Here is a 25,106-nt window from a genome sequence, read left to right as displayed (position 1 = left end):
TCTCCATAAAATTCTTAACTGGTGTGTAATATTTACTTTCTCCTGCTCATGGCTGAAAGCCAACTTCCTTCAAGGTTACTGTTTGCAAAATCCTTTTGCTGGATGGAAGACATGCAAAGATCAAAGCTGTCCCTGAACCGACTGGTTTCATCAGGGAAAGGTACGTCTCCAGCTCATCAAAACGTAAGCCCTAAAACCAGGCAAAGAGCTTAGAATAAATATTGTGTAACGATTTCTTTCAAAGGGGGCAGGTTTGGGGTTGTAGCCATGCTGCCATGAACATGGATAGCTTTAGTCAGCCTGGACAGTGGGTTAATCATGCTTGCTTCTGTCTGCAGTGAAATGAGCTGTTTTGAAGAATCACAAGCCAGCACATTCACCGGTGGGAAGCAGAAAGAGAGGGCATTGAGGAGTCATTTCACAAGGGCCAGTAGCTGCTGCTTGCTGGTGAGAGCCATTCCAGACATTATGCTTGTAATTGACACTCTAAAATGCTTTTGCTTTTTATGTTTCTGTGTGAGCCATTCAGCTAACGTTAATTTCATTCAATGGCAATAAAGGTGAAATCTCTCTAAAAATAATTCTCTTCCTTTGCATGAAGATATGATCCCTAAGTAAACAGGCTTTAATTAATGGTAGAGAGTATCCTGTCAGCTAGCAACACTACCTTCCTCTGTGGAGCTACACTAAATTCACGGAGCTTTTAAAATGACTCCTCAGACACAGCATCACTGTTTCTCTTTCATCCTACTGCCCAACAGTCCTCTCAGCAGTGAGACACAATGATTTTGAGCAATACAATACAAAAATAGCACCTAGGCAGCTGTACCGAGTGAGTCTGCTATGCTGTTGGAAAGGAGAAAATCTTTCAGTTAGATTTGTGGAGGTTCATACAGTGGTGGCATTTCAATGTTTTTTACAAATCTCTCATGTTTTTGTGTGCCTGTACTGAAAGGTGATAGTCTCCAGCAAACATTGTGTGCATACATACCATCATCAGCTTTTTCTAGGAGTTATCCTCCCCCACCAGAAGTCAAGGAATAAGATTGTTTTGATGACTCACAGGTTAGGTAAAAGTGCTGTATTTTTCATCACCTGTGGATTGTCTCTGTCTCACCTTGGTGCTGCAGGGACCAGAGAGACACGGGAAGGGTCATCTTAACCCTCAAAAGTGTTTGACAGCAACTTGCTCCTGGCCCGAGGTGCCCTACTGCCAACGCCCTTTCCCTCTCCAATGTGCCTGCGAGTTGGGTACTGTAGATACTGATGTTCTGAGCATTTTCTCACCACTTAAAGTATTTCAAATTAGCTCTCTGTGCTGGTACTGTTTCTAAACCGATCATTGGCAGCCTGCTAGAGCACTGCCTAGTGCCTGCAACTTGCCTTGCAAAATGTTGCTGGAAGGATCCTATCTGAACCAAACCATGGAAGCTCCCCTCTGCTGTGGAGGACCTATGCAACACAAGGGAAAGGGCTTTGGGAAGTACTGATCCCTGAAGACTAAAACCACCTCCCCTCTGTCACTTCTGTAAGGGCACCTCATTGTCAACCTGTGTGTGTTACCTGCTGGTGAATTGATCATTACCCTGTGTCAGAAAGACACTTAATGCCATTCAGATTAATTTCCAAATGTCCTTGTGATATCTCTCAGGGAGGAAGGCAAACAGTGGGTTTGCTATATTTAACTGAGTTTCGTGAGAAGTTTGTTTTGCTGGTAGATCAACACAGTGGAGAAATGTTTGCCTATTGGTGCCATTGACCAGATAGAAGGACAGCTATTTCTGCTGACTTGCCCGAGTGGGTGCTGGCTCTTCCCTCTGCACAGAGCAGTAGAGGCATTAGTGGTAAGTGGAGCTAAGCCTTTACACACTGAGGAATCGCTTGCTGAGAAATACAAGGAAGGAGGCAGAACTTCAATTAAAGAGAGGATGATGAAAATCAAATAGGCGACAGGCACGGTGCTGTGGGCACAGCGTGCTGAACAGTTTTTGGTGGCCTCACCAGCACAAGCAGTAGCTGTCCCTGCTGCTGGCTCTTGCCCTGTGTTTCATGCCTCTCTCCTCATCCTGCAGTCCCATGCTGGCACAGATTTTTTTCCATGCAGGCAGTGGAGCAGGCTGGAAAGTAAACACTCTTGTTTATTTACTTCCAGAGGTTATTTTTCAGCTGGATGGAGTTCTCTACCCTACCTGACCACATGGACAGAAACACAGCAGCAGGGACACAATGATTCACAGCCAGGAACAAACCATTGGAAAGGATGGCTGGATGGGACAGTGACTGGCCACAGAAGATCTGCTGCCAGATGCCAAATCACAGCTTCGGTCCAGACAGTATCATGGAAATACTCTGTCTTTTGATTTAACATGCAAAAACCTGCAAGGTAGAAATTATGCCAATTCACCAACTGGATTTCTGGAAAGGAGACCCTATTGTACTTTAAAGAGCTTTGATCATACAGTCAAAGGAACATATACACATAGCTTTGGCTCTCCTGTATCTTTTTTCAGAAAAGAATCAATATGATTGCTGCAGATTTTCAAAGAAAAATGATAACCCCATAGCAACTGGTTGCTTGTAAAAATGTTTTATGGTGGTTCTTGCCTTGCTTGACTATGATGAAAAAGAAAGAGATGGTTCTTGCCTTGCCTGACTATTACAAGCAAGGACAAGATGTATCCACCACACTCTGTTAATTGGGAAATTCTCCGGAGCTGCAGGCAGCCAGTTGGTCTGCCCCCCCCCGACCTGTGCTGCAGGGAGCATCCCCTCATCCCAAAGCTGCATTATGGCTGCTGGGCAGAGGTCAGGCCAGAGGGCTGGGAGGAAACCCAGCATCTCCTTATTCCTAGGCCAGGCCAGAACTCATGAACTGGGAATGTCTAAAACAAAAACTAAATATGAAATGGAAGTAAACCATTAAAATGGCTCTTTCTCACTTTGTGCAGGACTGCAGAGGAGTTTAAAGGGGTCATTCACAGATGGCATAATCACGACAAATGTTGGCAAAATAAACCAAAATTGCAGCTTTAATATCAGAGATATAATCAAGATTTGGCCTACTTGTTGCACATTTCCTTTTATAGGCAGAAGTTATGGGTTTATGTACTGGAACTCTCTTTATAACAGCTTATCAAAAGTGCTTCACATGAACATATGTTTTCCCATGGTTGTGTTTTCTGAGCATGCTGAACGATTTAGTAATATCAGCTAATGATGCAAAATGGGTTTCAATAGCAATTTTAGTGGCTAAATGAATCATACTTAGATAAGGGAAATATGAAACATTCCATTTTATGCAAAATTGCAAATGACCTATCCAACACATCTCTGAGGAGAAGTTAACACAGGGCGGTACATGGAACTGGAAAAATACAGCAATGTTTTCTACTTTACAAATGAATGGGATTTTAAAGAGAACTTTAACATACAATACCAACTATTTTCTTTACGCTTGTTATCTTTAAAAAACTTCATGTAAGTCTTTGGAGATGAATTATTTTCTCCCTTTTTTCAGTAATCTGATGAAATACTGGTTTATTGTCATTTGTTTTCTTTTTCTGTGTCTTTTTTTCTTTCTTATTTCTCATTAGATATTAATAAACAGAGCAAAACAGAAAAATACAAGTGATTTGACTAGGCAAACAAATGTTGTAGTGCATATTTTACCCTACTTTATTTTATACACCTATCAGTGGGGTGATTTCCTCCAAACAGAGTTTTTTAAATCTCCTTAGAAAATAGGGGAAGATTTCTTACACAGTTTTGCACATGCCAAAGTTGATTAACAGATACATTCATATTTGTGCAACGAAAATCAAATCATCATAAAACCTGCAGAAAAGAAAGATGGAATTAGCTGAGTTCCATGCTATGATATGTATAAGAAAATTATTTGGACTATCCATCTGCTCTGTATTTTTCCTAGGTCCCTATCTAAAAAAGGTGATCTATTTGCTTCTTTGGGAAAATAAGAAAAAAGGAAGGGACAGTAAACCAATGAAAAATCTTGTTGACATAATACAAGGCAAGCTGTCTAGAATAGTAATTGTTACTCCTGGGACACTAATCACTAAAGATGTTCATGGTATGTGAATTTCATCCAGTCTTCCAGTACCGGTAGACTGTATTTCCAAAAATGGTGCCTGAAAAAGTGCTTTATTAAGGAAGCATATACTATTTACTGCAGCACTGGGTAGCATTTCATATTGCAAAACACTTCTTAACTTTTAAATAAATTTTATCCCTGGTGACAAGTTAATAGATATCACACTAGGCTATTTGCTATGAATTGATTTATGTTGGTAGTAGACAGAAACGGTAGCCTTCTTATTCTGAGAGAAAATTGGAGTGGGATGTGGAGGAGGAAGTAGAGGAAAAATGAATTTTATAGTGATCTTAATTAGAAAAATATTACAGCACCAGGGTCACACAAAGGGAGTGAAGCATTGTTTCACTTTATGGCAGAAAGATTGATAGATTCTGCCTAGGATTTGTGGCAAAAGCCTATTGTAAATTGTCATAAACAACACATAAAAATTACAGCCAGAAACAATTTTTTGTGCAACTGGTCTGCACAATCAGGAATTATTTTTTTCCTTTTAGGATATTTCATATAATCTTATCTAAGGAATCTCCATATTTTCCAAACAATCTCTGTTGAAACATAAACCAACTATCAATTGAATATAGGACTTTAAATGAGTCTGTGAGGGTAGGTTATCTTCAGTGCACATAATGAGAAAAATAGAATAGTTAAAGTTGACATCAACCTATTTTAATCATGTCTGTGCTTCTCAGATGCTGAAACATGAAATCTGGGACCAGCAGCACCTAGAATGTGTCCCCTCAATAGGTTGGAAGCATACTCAGAGATTCCATTCAAGTGTAAAGGAACGTTATAGCATGGCATGATAACTGATAGAAGATTACAGACTGATTAAATTACTGCAAGCCAAAAGCAGCGAAAATAGTGCAAGAAATTAATTTACAGAAAAATCAGTCTTGAAATGTTCTCAAGCAACACTAATTTAAGCTTTTCATTGCTTTGAAGTAAAGGTGTTATGTGAAACTCAGAACACATTTCAAAGGCCTTCAAAACCCTATAGAGGCTAAAATGACTTTCAAATCACAGCCCATCCCACCTATTTTTTTTTTTTGGTATCACTAAGGACCATGGTGGAAAGGTGGAGATCTGCATCAGAATAAAGTATGTGTACTTCCTGTGTCTGGGAAGGGGAAAAAATCTCTTAGAAATCTCTGAGCCCTAGACCTAGGTATGTCAAGGAGTACTGTTGTATATTAAATTTGACTGCCACATAAGCAAACAAATGCCAGCAAATAGCTCCACGACAGGAAAATTAAACAAATTCATTATTTTTGTTGGCTTCGAACCTTTTGCTTTCTCAAGGCTGCGATTTGCATTACTTCAACCATGACATACCCAGGCCAGATGCTTGTTTCATTCATTATACCTCCACGTGACATGCTGCAGCATGTCACACTCACTGTCCTAGTCTCTCTACTTTGTTCCTAAGAAAAAAGCATCATGAATAGGAGATAATTTAGATGATCATGTTCTGCGGTAGTGGGTACCTTAGATGTACTATAGATGGAGTATAATCGGTACAAATTTAGGTGCCTACATTTCAACGTGTAAATTCGTGTGGCTAATTGTTACCAGCTACTTCAATAGAAAGGGTACGGATTCTTTCACAAGGCAGGCATGGTTTATTCTGCCCTAATAAGTTCCCTGCCTGCTTTCAACAGCTGCAGACTGACTCCCACCTTGAAGCTTATTCCTTGCCTCCAAGACGCTTTTTATTTTTCAAGTCTTCTATAGGTTAAATGTGCACCATGTGGAAAGGTTCTGTCCTTGAATTTGTTAAATTTGATGTTAACACGTTCCCATGCTTGCTTTCTTTTTGTTATTATTTTAATACCTGAAACACAGAAGCTCACAAAACAGGCTATTGCAATGATTCTGTATCAATATGTTTCCAGAGAAAAAGGACACCTTTGAATGTCAGAACAGAAATTGAGATAGTAGAATATATTTTAATGTAAATCTGAGGATTAGTTCTAATATCAGGAGTTAAATATGTTTCTTAAGAAACAGCTTTACAACATCATTAACAGTTAATTGTATGGTGTTTATATTCTTACTCTTTTAAAGCAAATTGATTTCTTTATTTTTTTCTTTTTTTTAAGTTTCAATGAAGCAGCTGTCTAAAAAGAAGATTTACATTTTTCTTGAAAATTAATCCTGGGCATAGCAAATATTAGAAACATGATAAAAAAATAAAATTGCATCCCTTCTTTTTCTTTTTTCCACCATGAAATTATACAAATGACATTACAACATTTCAGAGTGTTTTTTATAAATAATTATCACTTTATATTGAATATTTGCACATTAATAACTTGGGGATTTTGTCATTTTCAGTGTATTCTTCTTTCATGAACACTGTGTGATTATTCATAATGAGCAGCCAGTGTCTTTGAAAGTACTGTAGACTGTGCAAGTAAGATAAAAAAAAATGTTTTTGTAGTGACTGCAAATGAAAGACCTCATTAATCAACTAGATTCCATTTAAACATTAGCATTAGAAACGTCAGTATGTCATCATTAATATGTTTAACCCCTTAAAGCTGTGCCCCTCAAAGTCACCGCTTGGAACCCGTGTGACAGCATTGCACAGAGAATCTGTACCCTGAGTTAACGAAATGTGTGCTTCAGACCAAGAGCAAAGCTGAAGTCTCCTCCTGGATGCATTCTCAGACCTCTTGCTGAGTTTACTAAAAGCACCATTTGAGCACTGATGGGAGAAACAGCTCTTTCCAAAGCATTTGGATATGTTAAGAAACTGCTGATTCCTCAGTAAAGGGTATTTATGAAGCTAATGTTGATGGATTTTTGTATTATAAAGTTAGCCCAGTAATGCTGACTTCATTTGCCTTTCTCCATGTGCGTGTGTGTTTTAGCATCCCATTTTATAACTGTTTGAAGAAATATTTGGAGTGTTATAAATATGTGCCATTTTCTCTGAGGAACCTATGGACGTATCTGCTGCAGTCCATGGTTAAAGCTAAGATGCATTTTTCATTTCTTAGCCATTCAGCTCCTGTTAATTTTTAAATGTGTATTTTGGGACCATATTCTGGAAACACCATAAGCGAAAGGGAAAACAGCCTGAAACTGTATCTTTCAACTCAGTTTAATCAGGAGATTTGAGCATAAAGCACAAAGTTTCTTACTTGCAAATTACAAGGTGTCAGCAGAGACCCTGCTTGCTTTCTCTACTTGTTTTCTTTTGTAAAAGAAAGTAAGTCTGCTGGAGGCATAAAAAACCCACTAAAAACTTCTATATTTTTCTCAGTTTGGTGTGTTGCATCTGTATGTGGTATACTCATCTGCTTTTTGCTGAACACTGCCGAGCCCCACTGGATTCAGGGTTGGATTTTGCCAGCCATCACATCTCTGCAAGAGACAGTTACTTCAGAGGACCAAGGACTCAGAGGTCATTGATCTCACAACTTGGTTTGTGCTTGCTTAGAACTCTAAGGAAACGAACTGAGACCTGAAACAGTGTCAGGCCAAAAGAATACTTGCTGCTGGTTAGGTAGCCAGTGCCAATGGCATGGTACTGGGCTAGACTCAGAACCAGATGAGCAAAGGTGTGGCTGTCCTAAAGCTTTGAGTACTTCTGAGGACTGAAAAATAATGTGATCATTGTGTGGTAGTAAAGGGCATGCAAAAAAAAAATTTGGATTCCTGTGTAATCCCAAGTGCTGTTTGTAAGATTTAGATTCTCTTAAAATCTTGATTTACACTAACTTCAGCTGGACTCCACAGCTGAGAAGCTGCTGGGCAGAGAAGTCCATGGCCCAAGGCAAACCTCAAACCATGCCTCTTGCACTGAAATGTGTGGGAGCTGGGACAAATACTGTCCTCACATCCTCCTTCTGGGAGCACACCTACCTGCATCCCCTCTGCAATGTCTTTTCCTCCTCCTCATTAGCTTCCTATGTTAGGAGACAACAGAAATGTCCATGCGGACAGGCAACTCATGCTTGATTTATAGTCACTGATGCTGACACAAGTAATAAATTCAAAGGAAGATGAAAATTGCCTAGCAAGAACGATTCAAATAACACCTGCCTTCCCGGGCAAAGGAGCACTTACTTGCTTCTGCTCCACTGACAACATACTCACTGACCTTTACAAGAATGGTGAAAACTGTGCACATGCCAATATTTAAGAAATTAATTCCTTTTTGTAACTTGTCTTTAAACACATATAAAGGAAAGAGCAGGATCTGTGCTCTGGCACATATTATGTGAGGAAAATATGAAGATTAACTCTCCTACCAACAAAGAGTAGACATCTATTGACTTAACAAAAATTTAAAGATGTATTAGATTGATGTAGAAGATGTATCAGCTCTGAAATGTTGATGAATATTTTGGAACGATGTGTTGAAGAAGTGATTTTTGTAACAGCCAGTGCTCTCTGAAAAATGCCAACAGAAGTTTCTGTCCACGTGTTAAGTGCAAGTTGCCATTCTCCCAAGTGAATGAAATTAAGATTTGAAATTGAAGAGCAATTTGCATCTTAAAACCACTATACCTCATTAAGCAGTTGATAGTAGCATTCTGCCTATTTGCACGCCCTCTGGGTTTCAAGACAGGAAATAATTGTTGGAAACACAGTATGTCTTTCTGCATCTTTATAGCTGGAAATACTCCTATATAAAAATAGGCAAATACTCTTACACCCAAAGGCTTGCAGAGACAGTGATTTCTCCATGCCAGAGATTCAAAACTCAAGTTGAGGAGGCCTTGAGCAACCTACCTTCGCTGGACCCCCTTGGAGTGGCAGGCTGGACCAGAAGACCTCTGGAGTTCCCTTCCCACTACTTTGTTCTGTGAGTCCCAAACCACTTTGTGCTTCCTTGCCAGTTCATGCAAGTGTTGCATTAAGAATCATGTGATTTCTGAAGGAAAAAAAAAGAGCCAATAGGTGATGCAAAGGATGGGTGAGGAAGAAGTTAAAGGCACAGATTGTTTTAGGGTTAGGGCTGGCAACACTTGTAGTACCTCTCCACCCCCCCTTTTTTAATTAGGACCAAAGTCTGGAACTGAACATCTCCAAGACAGTAAGGAACAGTGTTGTATGAAAGGTGTAATATGGATATATGAGGCTCTCTTCAGGATAGCTTTGTTGGTGGGTACTGCTTATCTTCAGGACTGGTCTTACTGAGAGCTTGCTGGAGGAGCAGCAGTGGAGAGTGCTGCGCTCTGGTGTGTCATACATCCAAGAGTGGTCCTTCAAGGAGTGAGATAACCAGCATATCACATAGCTGCTCATGGGGTGCTCTGCTTCCAGACGTGTCCCAAAGCAGCAAGCAAAGGATGGAAGAAGTATCTCCAAGACTCTTACTTATTCTCCCCTTCTCAACTGCACTGTGACTGCTATGTCTAAGAGGGTGATAACACTTTAGCCATTAAGAGGCAGTCTAGTAGTTTCCTCTTACAGGGACCCAGTCTCTACTAAGGGTATTCTTTTAATGCACAGATTTGTTTCTTTAAATGCATACTACTGTTTAGCTATCTTCTTTGTTCTTTTTTTTTTACCCTCCAGGATTTAGGACAAAACAGCTACAGCCATGTACAAGCATTTAAGCAATCATCATCAGGTATGTTTTAAAATAAATGGCAGTATGTTGGCTCCAAGGTAGAAACGTGGGCATAAAGACATTCAGGTATGGTTGGTACTAAGCAGAACTACAAGTATTTTTCACTGTTTTATGCTAAGATAGCAGAATTTGAGGGAAATGTCTGTAGTTGTGTCCCTATCTCTTTCAGTTTTGAGACCCTGAAATGGCCAGAGCACCGAAATGAAGTGGGTTACCAGTCTCTCCAGTCCCAGTAGGACTGGAGACAAACAGCTCTTCATACAATCACAGCTGTGCACCAAGCACATGCTTTTCTTCGTTTAGCACTTGGGACTGACCAAACCTGAAGTCTGATGGACTGCTCAGTAGATGAGTATAAAAGTTCTTCTTTATCATAATTTGCACTGCACTGTTCGGTCAACTTCCATTATAGCTGTCTGATATGATAATAGATAGCCCATAACATTTGAGTCACTCAGTATTCCTTCCCAAATTGAGTAAAGGAAGAAAAGAGCTTAAAATATTTATAATGAAAGCCTGCATATCAAGTTATAGATAATCTCAGTTCTGAGATGTGGTCAGATATCCTCATTTTTCTTGTGTGATTCTGGACATTTTGGTATGAGTCTTATGCAGGGCATAGCCCATAGGTTTCTGAGCAGGAGGCTGATAACACTATAAGTTGTGATTGTGGGATTGAGAGATAGGAATATCCTTTAGAGTGTGAGTAATAGATAGAAATGTTTTCTACAATGACCAAATATTATTTTTCATCAGCCTTCTGAAAAGTTTCAACCTGCCCTAATTTTCTCCATTGAATCTAATAGAACTGGATTAAACTACAGGGGAGATGAGAACATAAATTTGATTCCTTTCATTCCATGTAATATTAGGGTTTGTATTCTTTCAAGCCGTAATAACCTCTAGACTTCAGCAAAATTGAAAACCTTTAAATAGCCTTTCACAACCTTTCAGCGTAGTAATGAAGTTTTAAGTGCTCACTGGGGATTTTTGGTTCAGAAAAATCTAAGCAGCAGTAGATATTAAAATCTAATGTTTACTTCAACTCTTTTACAGCCTAATGGTTTTTTCTGACAGTGTAATTTTTAAAAGGTTAGGTTTCATTTATGAATATAGTATACTCACCCTGGAAATATTTCTTCTTTAAGGACTCTGGTGGGAGCCTTATACTTGTACTTTGGAGCACCTGGAAAGGCAGCTAGAACAGTGAAAAAAGAAACTTACTGAGACCCGACTAGAACAAGCAGGTTAAAAAAAAAAAAAAAAAAAAAAAGTCTCATGATTTAAACACCACAGGAGGCAAAAAACAAATTAAGGATGTAGATTCCTTGTGTGCACATAATTACAAGTATGTGAGTCACTGGAGTCAGCACGGTTGCTCATCTACCTAAAGACCTAGAGAGGATGTCTGGCTGCACTCAACTCAGGGAGCAGCTAAACAGATTTTATTTATTTATTTATTAAGCTGTTGCTGAAGGGGGTAGCAGTGGGGAGAGAAAATTGCAGGGTGAATTTACACTGATTAAAGAAACACAGTCTATGTACACAGGCCTTTCTGATGCACAGTGTGGGACTGGAAGGATTCTGGTTTTCTATGCTGCTAAATTAGTGGAGAAAAGAGGATCTGAATTTCATTGAGACAATAACACTATAAGCCCCAGAGGGATATTTTTCATTGCTGTATCGCTCTATATACAATGTTTTATACATACATATTTTTATTATGCATACAAACAGCTATTAGTATTTGCTGGGAACATATAATAATGTGACAGGGAGCTTTGCTTCCTTTTCTAATAATACATTCAGATGGCATTTGGATATCTTTTGTTGGTAGTTTTTCATCTTAAAACAAAATAAAAGCAGAAGGAAATACAGAAATAAGGACATAAGTAAATGATATAAAATTCTTGTATCTGACAGGTAAAAGTCCAGTGCTTCTAAAGCAACAAATTGCAGTACATTTTCATTAAGAAAATAAACATGTAGGAGAGGGAGGATTTGCTTATGAATATTTCTTAAGTACATAAACACATGCAAATGAAAAGAAACAGGTCCCAACATAGACATATATGTAATAGCAAAATATCCCATAGCTGATTTTAAATTTCTAGCTAATTTAACTCATTGGTGTATGCTTAACTTTAAGAGCATGTTTATTTCTATTGGTTAAACAAAATGGCATCGGGCTAACTACCAGTCCAGTGTCCCAAACCACCTACTGAAATCCCTGCCGTAGGTCCTTGTTTACCCGTTCAGGCCAGTGCTGGCTTCGCGGGGAAAGGAGCTTCCTGACTTGTTTGTGATGCCCTGCTGCTGCTCTCAGCCTGTACTTCATGGAGATGGGTGAGGAGAGTCACAGACTGGTGGTCAAAAGTAACTGCTAAAAACTGTTACGGGAGAACAGGCATGCTTGCGCTTGGTAACTTGCTCTTTCATTCCTGGCAGACATACTTCAGCTATTCAGCACTCCTTGCTCAACAACAGTAAAGTGTTAACTTCTCAGAGGATGTCAATTGTCAAGCAGCACAAAATGGCATAACTCTTCAATCTTCCCGAGTTGAAAAGAGACTAGAGGCTTTAGGTAAAAGGAAAATCTAAGAAGCCAGAGGAGCGTTCACAATATAGGGAGAAAAGCATGAAGGGGGGTGGGTGGGGAGAGAGACAAAACAGTCACTGAAAGAGGTTATAGAGAGACATTGCTGGTTCAGAAAATGCAGTCATATGAACATTGCAGAGAAAGGTAGTTCATTAGAAAGTCTAAGAGACTGAAATGTGGGATTTCCCATTTCACGTGTCATGTGATGCTCAGGATTAAATACTTTTGTTGGTTGAGACATTTCTAAGGAGTCATTTGAGCCCCTGTCATGGGTACGGTTGGGGCTGTTGCTTCTGTGAGGGACAAAAAGCTCTGCTCACCTTTCCTCCCTGTCTCCAGATATATGCACTTGCTGGCCACGTGAACGTAGTTTTCTGCAGCATATACAGTATAGAAATGTAGTGCCAGTGGAGCAAGTCACTTGCTTTTAGTTTTGCAGGCAAATGTTCCATGCACATTAATTTCCCATGGATTCATTTAAATCGGTCTTGAGCAGATGGGAGAAGGAAGAAAACAAAAGGTTAGGAGCAAGAGGGAATGCTGACAGAGAAGCAAAGCAGGTTAGAAATAATAATTGAGATCTAGAAGAAAAAATGACAAAATGGATTACCCACAACTCTGCTCTCATACAGTAACAGAAGGAAGTGGGGAAATGAACAAAAGGGAAAATGTAATGCGAAGAAATGATGGCTGAAGGATATGAAAAGCTCAGAACAGCTGGTAACACATACTGGGCTAGCTCCCTCACCTGGTGTAAGTACCAATTTTGTAGGTATTTGGAAGTGGCTTTATCAGAGTAGTCACGTGTGTCAGACCCACAGAGGGGAGCAAACCCAGGTCTACTTCTAGAGTAGTCAAGGTGATGTCCTGGCTTTTCCTTAGGTTAAGACATTGCTGTTCAGGCCCCACTCTTAGGAGATTTGTGTGCCTCTGCCACCCCCCACTGGCCTCCAGCCTTGTGCCATGATGAAGCAAAGTGTGAAATTCAGGCAGACCAAAAAAAACCCACTAGGCAGCACAGTGGCAAATGAAAACACAGCTGAAAAAGACAGGCTAATGGGCTTCAGAGAGAATAATCAGAGGTTTTTATGCACATTACTGCTCTGAAATTAGCTGTAACCACTGAGGAAAAAGACCAGTGTATCACTGTGGACAGGTCACGGTAAACCTCTCCTTGATATGCAAGCGTGAAGCAGTCGATTGAGAAGTGACCCAACAAAACTGGTTATCTAACTGACTGGATACAGAATAATACTGAAAACGACAACAGTGCCGTGATTTGAAAAGACTCTGTTCTTCCTCCAACTCCATGCTGCTCCTCAGCTCAAGCAACTCTGTCTTGGAAAGATCTAAGAAGACAAATTTATGGCACAGTTTAAAACTGAGTAAGATTTTGATTTGACCAGATTATATTTCAAGGTCTCTTCCAACCTGGGCTGTTCTGTGATTCTATGATTTTGAAATCAGAAGAGGCTGCAAAGTAACAGGACTGTTATGTATGGAAGGGGCATTGCCCAGAAAAGGCAGTTTACTCATGTACCCTTTTGCTTAACAACTTATGTGCGAAGACAAAGTAGAGCTGGAAAACAATGAACTTATAGAAAAAAAAAAAAACCCAACAACAACAACAAAAACCCCATACTATTTTAACCAGTATATCCAGTCACTAAAGATACTTCCAAACCCTGGGAACTGAAACAAGTATGGAACATTTGCATGAGCAATGAAAACCTCCATCTTATCTCCAGATAGGATGCTCTTTTCACACAGTTTTTATTTGGAGTGTAAAACCTGAAGTCGTTAGGCATGAGCTAGTTGCCAGGTGAATGTCTTCATTCCAGAAAGGAGTGCTGTGCAGACATGACTGAATTAACTAAGCAAGAGGTGGAGCAGAAGTCTCAGCCAGAATTGCACTCTCTGTCACTCCAGGCACTTGAGATCGCTATGTTTACAGAGAGTTTGGGTATGTCCCCATGGCACTGCACTGTGCCTGCTGCCTTAGAACTGACAATGCAAGATACAAACTTCTCTTTCAGAAATTAGCTCATATGCTTTGCACCTTTCTCTGATTTTAGAATCATGGAAAAGATAGACTGAGAGAAGAGTTCAAGATCATCCTAGTCTGTCTTCAACAGTGCTAGACCAACAAAGCCAAGTGTCCTCATGCACATTTGTCTGTCTTTGAGAACAAAGCATGGGCATTCCACAGCCTGCTCATCCACCACCGTAATGAAAAATAGATTATTCTCTTTGTTTTTAAAGCCTTTTTGGGTGCTTGTTATTATGTCTTTCAATCTCATGGAGTCATCCATTGCAGAACATTCCCATTTCTCTTTCTAGAGGTTCTCCAATGATGTGCAGTTTTGTTCAGTTTCTTCAAAACTCAGCACAATATTTTAGCAGAGATTCTTCAGTGCTGGATGATTATTTTGTGAGCATCTTTATGCTTCTTGACCTTGTGTGACAGCATTTTTGGAACAACAGGGCTTTGGTTATTAGCATTAGTAAGGTGGTACGCTTTTTAAGTTCTTTCATGCAGGTAGCTAATGGAAATATCAGAGAACAGCAGAGTCAGGTGCAATACACTGCAGAGCCCTGCTTGATACAGTCCTCTGTTTGATAATCAGCTACTGGTAGCTACATTTAAACTATGTTTTTCCAACATTATACATAACCTGAAACAAATTGCTCCAGAACAGTTTTCTTTAGCTTTCTCCTGAGGCGGTGTCAAAAGCCTTGCTGAAAAGAAGGTGTGTGACATCTACTATAGCTTCCATATCAACTAGTCATTCTGCTGTCACAGGAAGAAATTAGATTGTTTTGATGTGATCGTTCCTGACAAATCAACTCAGACTGTTGCTTACCTTGTTTTCTTTTTAGGGCTTATGAAAAATCCTTTGTTTGTTTGTTCCAGTACTTTGTAGGCAATTTGAAATTGGGCTGGTAATTCTCTGGCTCTTCCTGTATAAATATTAGCTTTCTGTTGGCCCCGCCCAGTTTTCTAGTATCTCAGTAGTCACCCATGAATCCTCAAAGACCATGGGTAATGATTCTGAAGTTGCTTCAGGGAGATCTTTAAATACAATGATTGAGGTAACTACTTTTTAACCTCTTATTTGCCTGCATTGAACTGTTATAATAATATATATATATATATACTATAATATATATAATATAATAATAAAACTGTTATTACCCTATTTACATTGGTATTGGTGTCTGCCATGTTGTGGCTATCCTCTCCAGTAAAATGCAAAAAAGCTGTAAGTTTTGTCCTTCTTATCACTACCTGTTGATAATTTTTCCTTTGCAATTTGTTTTCCAACATATTTTTTCATCTCCTACTCTTACTAATATTCTCGAATGATTTCTAGTTACGCGCCATGCCACTTCATAGTTGTATCTCATTTCATGCTTTTGCGAATCTATCTCTATCATCCTTTACTATTTCTGTAAGCTGACATAATTTTTGCCTTCTGTATGTCTTCAACTATTCCTGTTCAGTGGAAAGATTATTGTTTACTGAACTCTCTCCCTCAGTTTCTCTGTATTACGATTTGCACTTGTGTCCTTTATACAGTCATGTAAAGGAGCTGCCATTTCTTCTTGACTATTTTTCCCTTTCAGCTCGGTTCCTGGAGAGCTGACCAGTCAGTTTTTCAAGATCATCAATATCTTGAAGTGCATTGGTTTCTGTTTTGCTGTTCTTTCTCCATAATGATGCTCACTTGAGTGGTTTCCTATATTCATGTTTTCAAATGACTCATGCCATTAGTCAGAATCAAATATAGAAATACTTTGTTTCTGGAGGTTTCTCCGCCATCTGTATCGAGCAGTTGTTACCAGAGCATCTGAGGAAGAACGGGATTCTGTGTCCACGTATATCCAGTTTCCATTAGTTGCCTGCACAGCTGAAGTGCTTGAGTGCTGCCAAGTCCTTTTATTTAAATGATTCTGCTTATTGCTCATAAAAGCCTCTTCCACCAGATCATTCTGTTTTGGTGAACTTTCATAGATTCCCCACCACCATGTATCTCCCTTTAATCATTACTTAAGAGCTCTTCAGCTGCTCAAACCCCTTCTGCATTCTGGGATCTCAGAGCAAATAAATGCATCCTTAATATCTGAAATATCAGATCCTTCCTTTTTATCTGTACTTCTTGAGCAAGTTTCTTATCAGCTATAATTCTGAGAGGGTGATTGGATTGAGTCTCTTAGGCCAAGTCAGCATTAATTTTGATCATGTATGAAGACTTCAGTCTTCTGTTTATTCCACATACTTCTGTATTGGTATGCAGAGGTCTAAGATAAACACTGACTTTAATCCATTGCTCTCTTTGTCTTGTCTCTGATCCTATTTTGAACAGGTTGATCCTCCCAAAATTTTATGGCTTGACCAGATAACTCCTGTTAATACATATCTATGGTGGCTTGCTTGCTTACTGGCTCACATGCAGATTGACCTCTGGTGGATTAGAAGGGCTACTGGTATGACCCTTTGGGCTGTTCATGCATCTCCTGTATACCAATAAACTTCGGAGGTTCCTGAGAGTGGCGGGTGAGACCTTACTTGGTGCTTTCTGCCCCTGCATGGGCCAGAGTCTGACGGCTCCACAGGTGATCTGTCTGTCAAACTCTTTCTACTCCATTTGTCTTGAAGTATAAACCTGAGAGTTTTAGATGTGTTTTATTTATAAGCACAGGCCAGGTAGGGAAGTGCAGCAAGTGGGAAACTAGGAGGAAATAACTCCTCTGCAGCTGCATTGGACATTCATCTGTGTTACCCATTCTCCAAACCACAAGAGGTGGTTACTTGTGGAAAAGTGTGAGTAGGTGTCTGGAAATCACATTGTGGTCTTGAGCTTACAATGCAAACTCAGAACTTTACTTTCGTTGTAATGTCTGCATTGACAACTTTATTCTGGACAGTATATGCAGCCCAAGCAAGCATTGTGCTTTAGACTATACTGTGGGTTGTCAAATCACCTTTGATATCAGTGGTACAGCATTTACCTTTTCACCATCTGCACTCTTCAGCCCAGCTACAGCAGCGCAACAAGTGTGTGTCCAGCACAGTGTACATCAGCGTGCTTATTTTTACATTTTTCATGTCTTATGGTGTTTGTTTGGTTGGTTTTTTTCTTAGGTAGTTTACTTTCCACAGAATCGCATCTGTGGGCGGTGATTCCTCCTGCTTGGTCTTTAGGAGGTGGTGCATATTCATTTCCAGGATGGTATAAAAAACACAAAGCAAAAAAAAATACTTGAAAAGTTTGGGGAACACCTGTGTTGTTATATTGCTGGTGTGTCCCCAGAGGCTGGCAAGGACAAGTGCCAAGCCACGCATGCCCAAAGAGGTACGTTCCCCTGGGCTACACAGCTGGAACAGGGCTCCTCTTGGGATGCTTGGTCCTTTGCAGGTTACCAGGCAGCCTGGTGGGAGAGGAAGACATGAGGATGGAGGAGGAGGTTAGCTCTCATTCAAGTGCCTTGTGGTGAAACCCATCACCTCACCCTGGGGAGGGGGTGGGGGGGGTTCTTTGTGTCAGCAGAGAGAGGCGAGGAATCCAGGAACTTCTTTTCTCCCATTGATTTTTTCAAGGAAGAAGCATTCCTACCTCACCTGCTCCCTAGTTTTAGAGGGAGATTGAAAATATTTCCCACACCCCCCTCCCACCCCCCACCCCTTGCTGAAAGTTATGTGCTTTAAAATAATTGATTTTTGATTGAGAGATGTTGAGAAGCATATTCAAGTGCAGGAGTTGGGTGGATATAAAACTGCTGCTGCTCCTCTTTTAACTTTGTCCTCCTGCTGTTAGAGATTTATTTTTTTAAAAAATTGTGTGTAAATGCATTTCACATGCTACTGTGAAAGATCGAGTTAAGAACTGCATGAGTTGCTTTTATATTACAGACTGATATTTGATAAATAAAGGGAAGTTCTGGGACTGGGGTCTGGTGGTAGAAGAGGCCAAATTACAGGCAGTAAATGTTGCCAAATCCTATACATTTTAAATAAAAAAAATGCAAACTTTTAAAGTTATTTTCTTAATATTGTATTGTGTTGAACTGTTCTGATGGACAAGAATACAAAGCCATCAGGAAATTCTTCAAAGGTCTGGCACAATCTGGAGCCTTGGTGTGCTTTGATGAATTTAATCATATAGAGCTGGAGGTAATTGTAGTACCAGTTTCTTAGCAAAGTTGTTATTCAACGGAAGTGACAAGCTTGACAACTTCATTAACAGTACTGACATTAGACAACATTGACTGAAGCTTACTGTTAAACAAAAAAGAATAATACAATTTTAGTACATTTTAATCAAACTCAACTTGTTGTCTATGCCAAATCTGTCCTTGTGATTTTGTTATGGTTTCTGCATTCTCTACTGTAAATATAGCCAGAGAAATATTGCTGTTGCAACCTCCTGAGCACAGTGTCAGAGGGAGGTTTGTGGGGAGACATTGTATTTTGTTCATGATAAATTAGTGGCAAGATTTCTCTTCGGCACTGGTATGCAACCTGCCACTCACAGTGTTTTGAAAGACAGGAGTTAACTTTCATCTACAGAAAGCTCACAGCCAGAGAGAAAGGCTGCTTTACTACCACATTTATTACCTTGCTGGGGAGGGGGGAGCAACCAAAAACATAAAGCAAACCTGCAAGGAGGGATCTGCAACAAATGAGAGCTCCAGGTTTTAAGAAGGTAATTTATTGCACTTGCACAAAGCATAATTAAATGTACATATGAGGAAATATTGAATAACTTTTTCTTGTATAAACTGAGGTGATCTGGTTGATCTTTCATAGCTCCTACATTTTTCTCATTTTTTTTTTTCTGATTTTTTTCTAAATCACAGCTACTGACAACCCTTGGTAGAAGGTATTGACATTGAATTAGGCTATAACCATTCATTTAAATTTCTGCTTCTGAGGTAGCACTGAAACAGGCTTTAAAAACACAATACGCTTGCTGTATTTTCCATTATCTTGTATTAGACCATTAGAGATACATAGCTATTTCTGGAAGATGCTACGGCTTTAGCATTTTCATTCATTTAGCAGGCTATCATTTGATGCATAGGGAATTTTCCAATGCACTGGGCAATTTGTTAGCTTAAGGGTGTGATTGATTTTTGTTTTTATTACATTTAGTAGCACATTAAAACATCATTTTAAAGTTTCAAAACAAATGTACTGGTGTTTTCAAACCCAAAGTGTGTTGAAGAGCTTCTTTTGCATTTTCCTTCAATGCTTTTTGTAGCTGTTCAACAAATGTTGACCCTTCAGACACTGGGTGTGAGCAGGTGCAGGTGCAGGAAGATATTTCTGGATTTACCCCCCACTATGTTTATTATCAGCAATTTGTGTGGACTGGCAGAGTGGAGCTGTCAAGCAATCCAAAAGGAACAATAGCATAACAACTTTGCTAGGGTGGATGAAATTATAGGATCATTTCTTCCTTATGGCTGTTTGCTCCTCTGCTAGACTTTGAAAGATTTTCTCACTAGATTGCACTACCATGAAGAGCAACTGTTCCTACATTGGTTCTTTTGCAATAAAAAGGCAGCATGCACTCCTTTTTGTATTAAAGTACAGCATACCCCAAGTAAATGCCCGAGTGAAATCTTTTTTGCCTTTGTGCACTTCTTTCCTTTGCCCACTGACAAGAGATCCCTCAAGACCAGCACTAAGCTCCTCTTCATTAGAACCCAGTTTTCAATTTAAATTTTAATTAGAATGGATGACTAGGATACTTAACATCACCGTAACTTCTGCATGCCACTAATCAACAACCAGAAAAATATTTCTTGTTTTTATTTTGAAAAAACAGGTTCCTTTTTTGTAAAAGGTTTGTTGCTGGCCATTGAAATTTTTTTAGCTCATTCTATATAGTTTTATTTTTAAATGGGATTCATGCTTGCAAAAGGATATTCTTTTTTCATTCTTTTAATGTAAGGTCACCTAGAACCTGGATTCTTACATTAACATAGGGATAGTGTGCAGATAAGGTTAGGGTTAAACTGCATACATGTGTAGTCCTAAATGCATTTTTTAGCACTTGTTTGATCCATTATGATATATTATATTATGTTACATTAATATATTATCATACACTGGCTATAATGATATATACTTGATTGGAGGATTACAACTCTCCGGTGTTGATTTTGCTTCTCTTTTTATCATTATTTTTTGTTGGTTTTAGTTCTGTGACCTAGCTTAAATTGGAGATGTCTTCAAACTGGAAACTAAAACATTAGGAGGTCTAGCTATTACCTGTGTGGTATTTCTGGTCCCCAAACCATTGAAGAAACTTATTTCCAAAGAAAGAAATGTCATACAAATGGCAAAAGATTTTATCTAACCAGAAGACACTATACCTGACTAAGGAATTGCACACATAGGCTGCCACAAACAGAGTGAACTGGTACAGGATAACTTTGGTAGAGGCCACCCAGACATTTGAATGGTCTGATATAATTTGAAGGCTTTTATAGCATATTTAGATCAGTGCCTGGAAATTCATCAAGGACAGTAGGTATCTTCTGGTTCAGGTTGCTGGTCAGTTCCCACAATCATTCCCAGCCACTGCTCATTGTCACTGTAGCTGCAGTAGGACAGTTGTGTCTGTGTCAGAGCGCTAACACAGCTAACAGAGCTGTGAGTCAGGAAACTGGGGTTTCCAAGGCTTTTTGATTTCCTAAAAAGAGCTCAGATCTAATGCAGCTCTTAGTCTCTAGTCTTCAATTGCAAAAAAAAATATCATCTTTTCAACATGTCTGGTTTCTTCCCTCACTCCAATACCATGACATCAGTCTCATCTGCAACAAGCTCAACTAAGCTGCTGTCACCCACTCTTGAATCTAGAAATTCTCAAAGTTATTAATTCCTTTGTAAATGTCAAAATGGATGAGATAAAAACATAGAGACTGTAAATGTCCTGTAGGGAAAACCATTGGGAATTCCATCAGGAATTTTGCCATTAAAATGAGTAGATCTAAATTTTTGCCTCATCATCTTTAATTGCTCTTCAAAAGCTCCGATACTGTCACTCTTAATTTTGTAGGAGTATTTGCACAAGAATATTCAGAAGACACAGTGGGTTTTTTAAAATTTCTAAGTATTTTTAAAGTCACACACTTGAAATTTTTCTTAATGACACATTGTAGAGAAGAATAAATGGCAGAAATGGGAAATAAAACATTCCAATAGAATTCTGAGTGCTAACATCTTAATGACTATAAGTTCACTACTGGTGTGTTACAGGCCTGAAACTGTGTCACAGGGGTAAGTATTTACAACAACTTCAGACTGCAGAGGAAGCTGGCTAATATGCAACTGCATCAGGCCAGATATTACACTATAATGGATCACACAATTCAAATAACTTCAGAATTTCTTTCATTTCATAGAAAGATATTATGCTGCTTCTGCGTGCTTAAAGAAAGTACACTCTGACACAGCAATAATCACAAGAAAAGTAATACTCTAACAGGCAAATGAAATAGAACATTATCGTGCTGGTACACAGCAAAAGAAGTGAACTCATCTTTTCTGCAAGTGCGTTCCCCAAACTAGAGATAAACCCAGTGATTTAATTTCTGTAATAAATATTCTAAGAGGGAGAAATCCAACCTTTTGCTTTCTGACCCCAACAATGTTTGTTATTCATAATACAGTGTTTGGATTACTAGCCTCAGCTATTTTTCTTCTTTTTTCTTTAATCTGTTCCTTTGTGTTCTGTTTTTTTTTTACAGTGCCTGAATCAGTAACATGATTCCAAGTCTGCAAACAGTAGCTATGAGGGAGCTGTAGAAAAATAAGCAGCGCAAATCTTACAGTATATATCAACAGCACTTCTTTGTCATTCTCCTCCTGGAGCTTCCCTCAGGTGCCACCCATCCTAGGGGTGCCACCCACCCAGGTGTCCTGCTTGGACATGAGGGTGAAGGAGGCATGCAATCATCATGAAGACAGTGAACCTGGATGAATCTGGTTTTCTCCAGATAGCCAGCAGAAACAGGACACAAGTGAAAGCTGTTTCACACATACTTTGGCTAAGATAGTGCAAAGTTGGTCACGTTATGAAGTATTCTTGAAGAAGGTGGTATTCATTGATGCAAAAATTTCTTCAGCCCATCACTAAGCTTGTGGCTGGACTCAAGGTATCTAATATCTGCTTTGTTATTAACATTTATAAATAAAAGAAACTGGTGGAATTACCTTAAAGGAAAACTTTACTCCCAATTCACATAAGGTAAATAAAACAGGAAATAAGTCTCTTCTTTTTGCCTCCCTACACCTGCCTGATTTGAACCCCAGCATGTTCTCATTGCCAATTTTTGTATCCCCATGTCCAGCAGCACCCTTCTTTTCCCAGCTTCCTGACCTCATGTCTCTGTTCTCTGCCATTGATTAAAGTCCAGTTTCAGTTTCTTATTTCTACGTTATCTTGTAGAAGCTGAAGCATGCACACAGGATTCAGATTTAACACTATCTTCATAGCCACATGGCCTGCTCTGGGACAATGGTAGGAATGTTATTTTGAAATTTGAGCACCCTCAGAAGATGGCTTATTAGCCCTTCCTTCCACATCTGAGGAAAAGGATAGATTCTGCCTGATGCAACCCTCCTTCTCAGTTGCCCCAGGGCAAATATCTGCTTCCAGAGGTACTACCCAAACTGTCACACTGAGGTCTGCAATAGTGACCTGTGTTGCATGCAAAGACTTTTCTATTACAAGATCGTCTCTCACTTTTGAAAACATTGATTTTTAGAAAGACAAATGTTGTTTACTGGCAGGTGCTCACTTCCAGTCTGTCTACCAAACCAAAAATCAACGAGAGCAAGACAGTTTGTATTTTCTCTTTTACTGACATGGAGGTAAGGGAAGATCCATCCTGCTTGCATGTGTGATTGCCTGATCTCTAACCAGTTCCCTCACCTGCAGCCCACTCTGACACATCGATCTTTGTGCATTCAAAATATTGGTAAAATAGATTCCAGTACCATCACCAGTTTTTCCACCATTCTGAAAAGATGTACAGCCTCCAATGTGGCTAATTGAAGGCATTGCATTGAGCATGCAGAGTCCTAAGAGAACCTTGCACCATACCCATACACTGCCCAATGCTGGTCTTGTAAATTTTGTGCATTAATTCTTTTCCCATCAGTCAAACATTTTCTGGTGTGTGTCTCAATGACGGTTGTCTGGTTTTGTTAATTTTATGGTACCTGTTTATTTTATGGTAGCTTGCAAGGCTGTTCGGTTTTCACTGCTGTTATATTACATTCTCTTGTGCAAGGTATAAATTTACTGTTTTGTGGTTTGGGTTTTTTTTGTAATGTGCAAGTGTTCACACAGCAGCCTTGAGAATAGCATGCTGTGATCATTTTTCCTTACCAATGAAGGGAATAGCTGACTTTTCCTATTCATTTTCCAAATGTCAATTCACAAATCCAGCTGGTTTGTAACCTCTAAAACTGTCCTGGGTAGGTTCTGCTGTTTACCTACTTCCATAAGTAAACTTCTAAACTCTTTTTTTGTTGTTGTTTCTAACATTTTCAATACTTTTTTCCTTGAAAGCTTCAAAGACAACTCAGGATAATTAGTCTAAATGCTGAAATCTCATTTTTTCTTGCAAGTTGTCTTGATAATCAAGACTATGGGGATGAAATGTCAGCTATTTATAGACTTTTTTTTTTTTTTTCAAAACAATGAAGTATGAAAACATCTATTTTTATCCTTTAAAAATAATTATCATAGAATCATACAATGGTTTGGGTTGGAAGGGACCTTAAAGATTGCCTAGTTCCAACCCAGCTGCCAGGAGGAGGGACATCTTTCACTAGACCAGGTTGCTCAAAGCCACATCCAACCTGGCCCTCAACACTTCCAGGGATGGGGTATCCCCAGTTTCTCTGGGCAGCCTGTGCCAGTGCCTCACCACCCCCATAGTGAAGAATTTCTTCCTAATAGCTGATCTAAATCTACCTTCTTTCCGTTTAAAGCTATTACCCCTTGTCCTATCACTACATGCCCTTGTAAAAAGTCCCTCACCAGCTTTCCTGTAGGCCCCCTCTAGGTACTGGCAGACCATAAGGCGCCCATGGAGCCTTCTCTTCTCCAGGCTGAACAGCCCCAACTCTCTCAGCCTGTCTTCACAGAAGAGTGCTCCAGCCCTCTGAGCATCTTTGTGGCCCTCCTCTGGACTTGTTCCAAAAGGTCCAAGTCCTTCTTATGCTGAGGGACACAGAGATGAGTACTCCAGATGGGGTCTCATGAGAGCAGAGTAGAAGGGGAGCATCACCTCCTGTGACCTGCTGGTCGTGCTTCTTTAGGTGCACCCCAGGATATGGTTGGCTTTCTGGGCTGCAAGGGCACATTGCCAGGCCATGTTGAGCTTCTCATCCACCAACACCCACAAGTCCTTCTCAGGGCTGCTCTCCATCCATTCTCTTCCCAGCCTGTACTGATTGATACTTGGAGTTCCCCTGAGCCAGGTGCAGGACCTTACACTTGTCCTATGCTTAAAAATAGTCTTTTACTATACACTCCTAAAATTCTTATGCAATGTACTCCTCACTGTCTTTTATACCACACATGTTCAGTTTAGAAGACTGAACACCAAGCATCTTAAGACCTAACATCTTAAAATGGATCTGGACCTTTTTCTGCTGCTTAAAATTTTATGCAGAGCAAATAGTGTGCTCTGGGAATGCTTGCCAGCACCTTTGCTAACAATGCAGAAGACAGAAGAGGATTTAGGTCATCCCTCCAAAGCTCTGCACTAGCTCTGCAGTA

The 25,106-nt window shown here is 39.6% G+C and overlaps 1 long non-coding RNA gene across 2 annotated transcripts; it reads left to right on the top strand.

Moving 5' to 3' along the window:
• The first annotated feature begins 213 nt into the window (after positions 1 to 213).
• Positions 214 to 24,207, top strand: LOC119148730. Of its 2 annotated transcripts, XR_005104472.1 has the most exons (5): positions 214 to 447; positions 1,719 to 1,844; positions 2,153 to 8,927; positions 9,644 to 9,698; positions 22,060 to 24,207. It is a non-coding gene; the product is annotated as an uncharacterized LOC119148730 (long non-coding RNA). The 2 variants fall into 2 exon arrangements; XR_005104471.1 differs by lacking the exon at positions 22,060 to 24,207 and having other exon boundaries at positions 9,644 to 11,005.
• Positions 24,208 to 25,106: the final 899 nt, after the last annotated feature.

Source organism: Falco rusticolus, chromosome 5 (assembly GCF_015220075.1).
Source record: "Falco rusticolus isolate bFalRus1 chromosome 5, bFalRus1.pri, whole genome shotgun sequence".
Lineage (NCBI taxonomy): Eukaryota > Metazoa > Chordata > Aves > Falconiformes > Falconidae > Falco > Falco rusticolus.
This window is presented reverse-complemented; position numbering and strand designations above follow the sequence as displayed.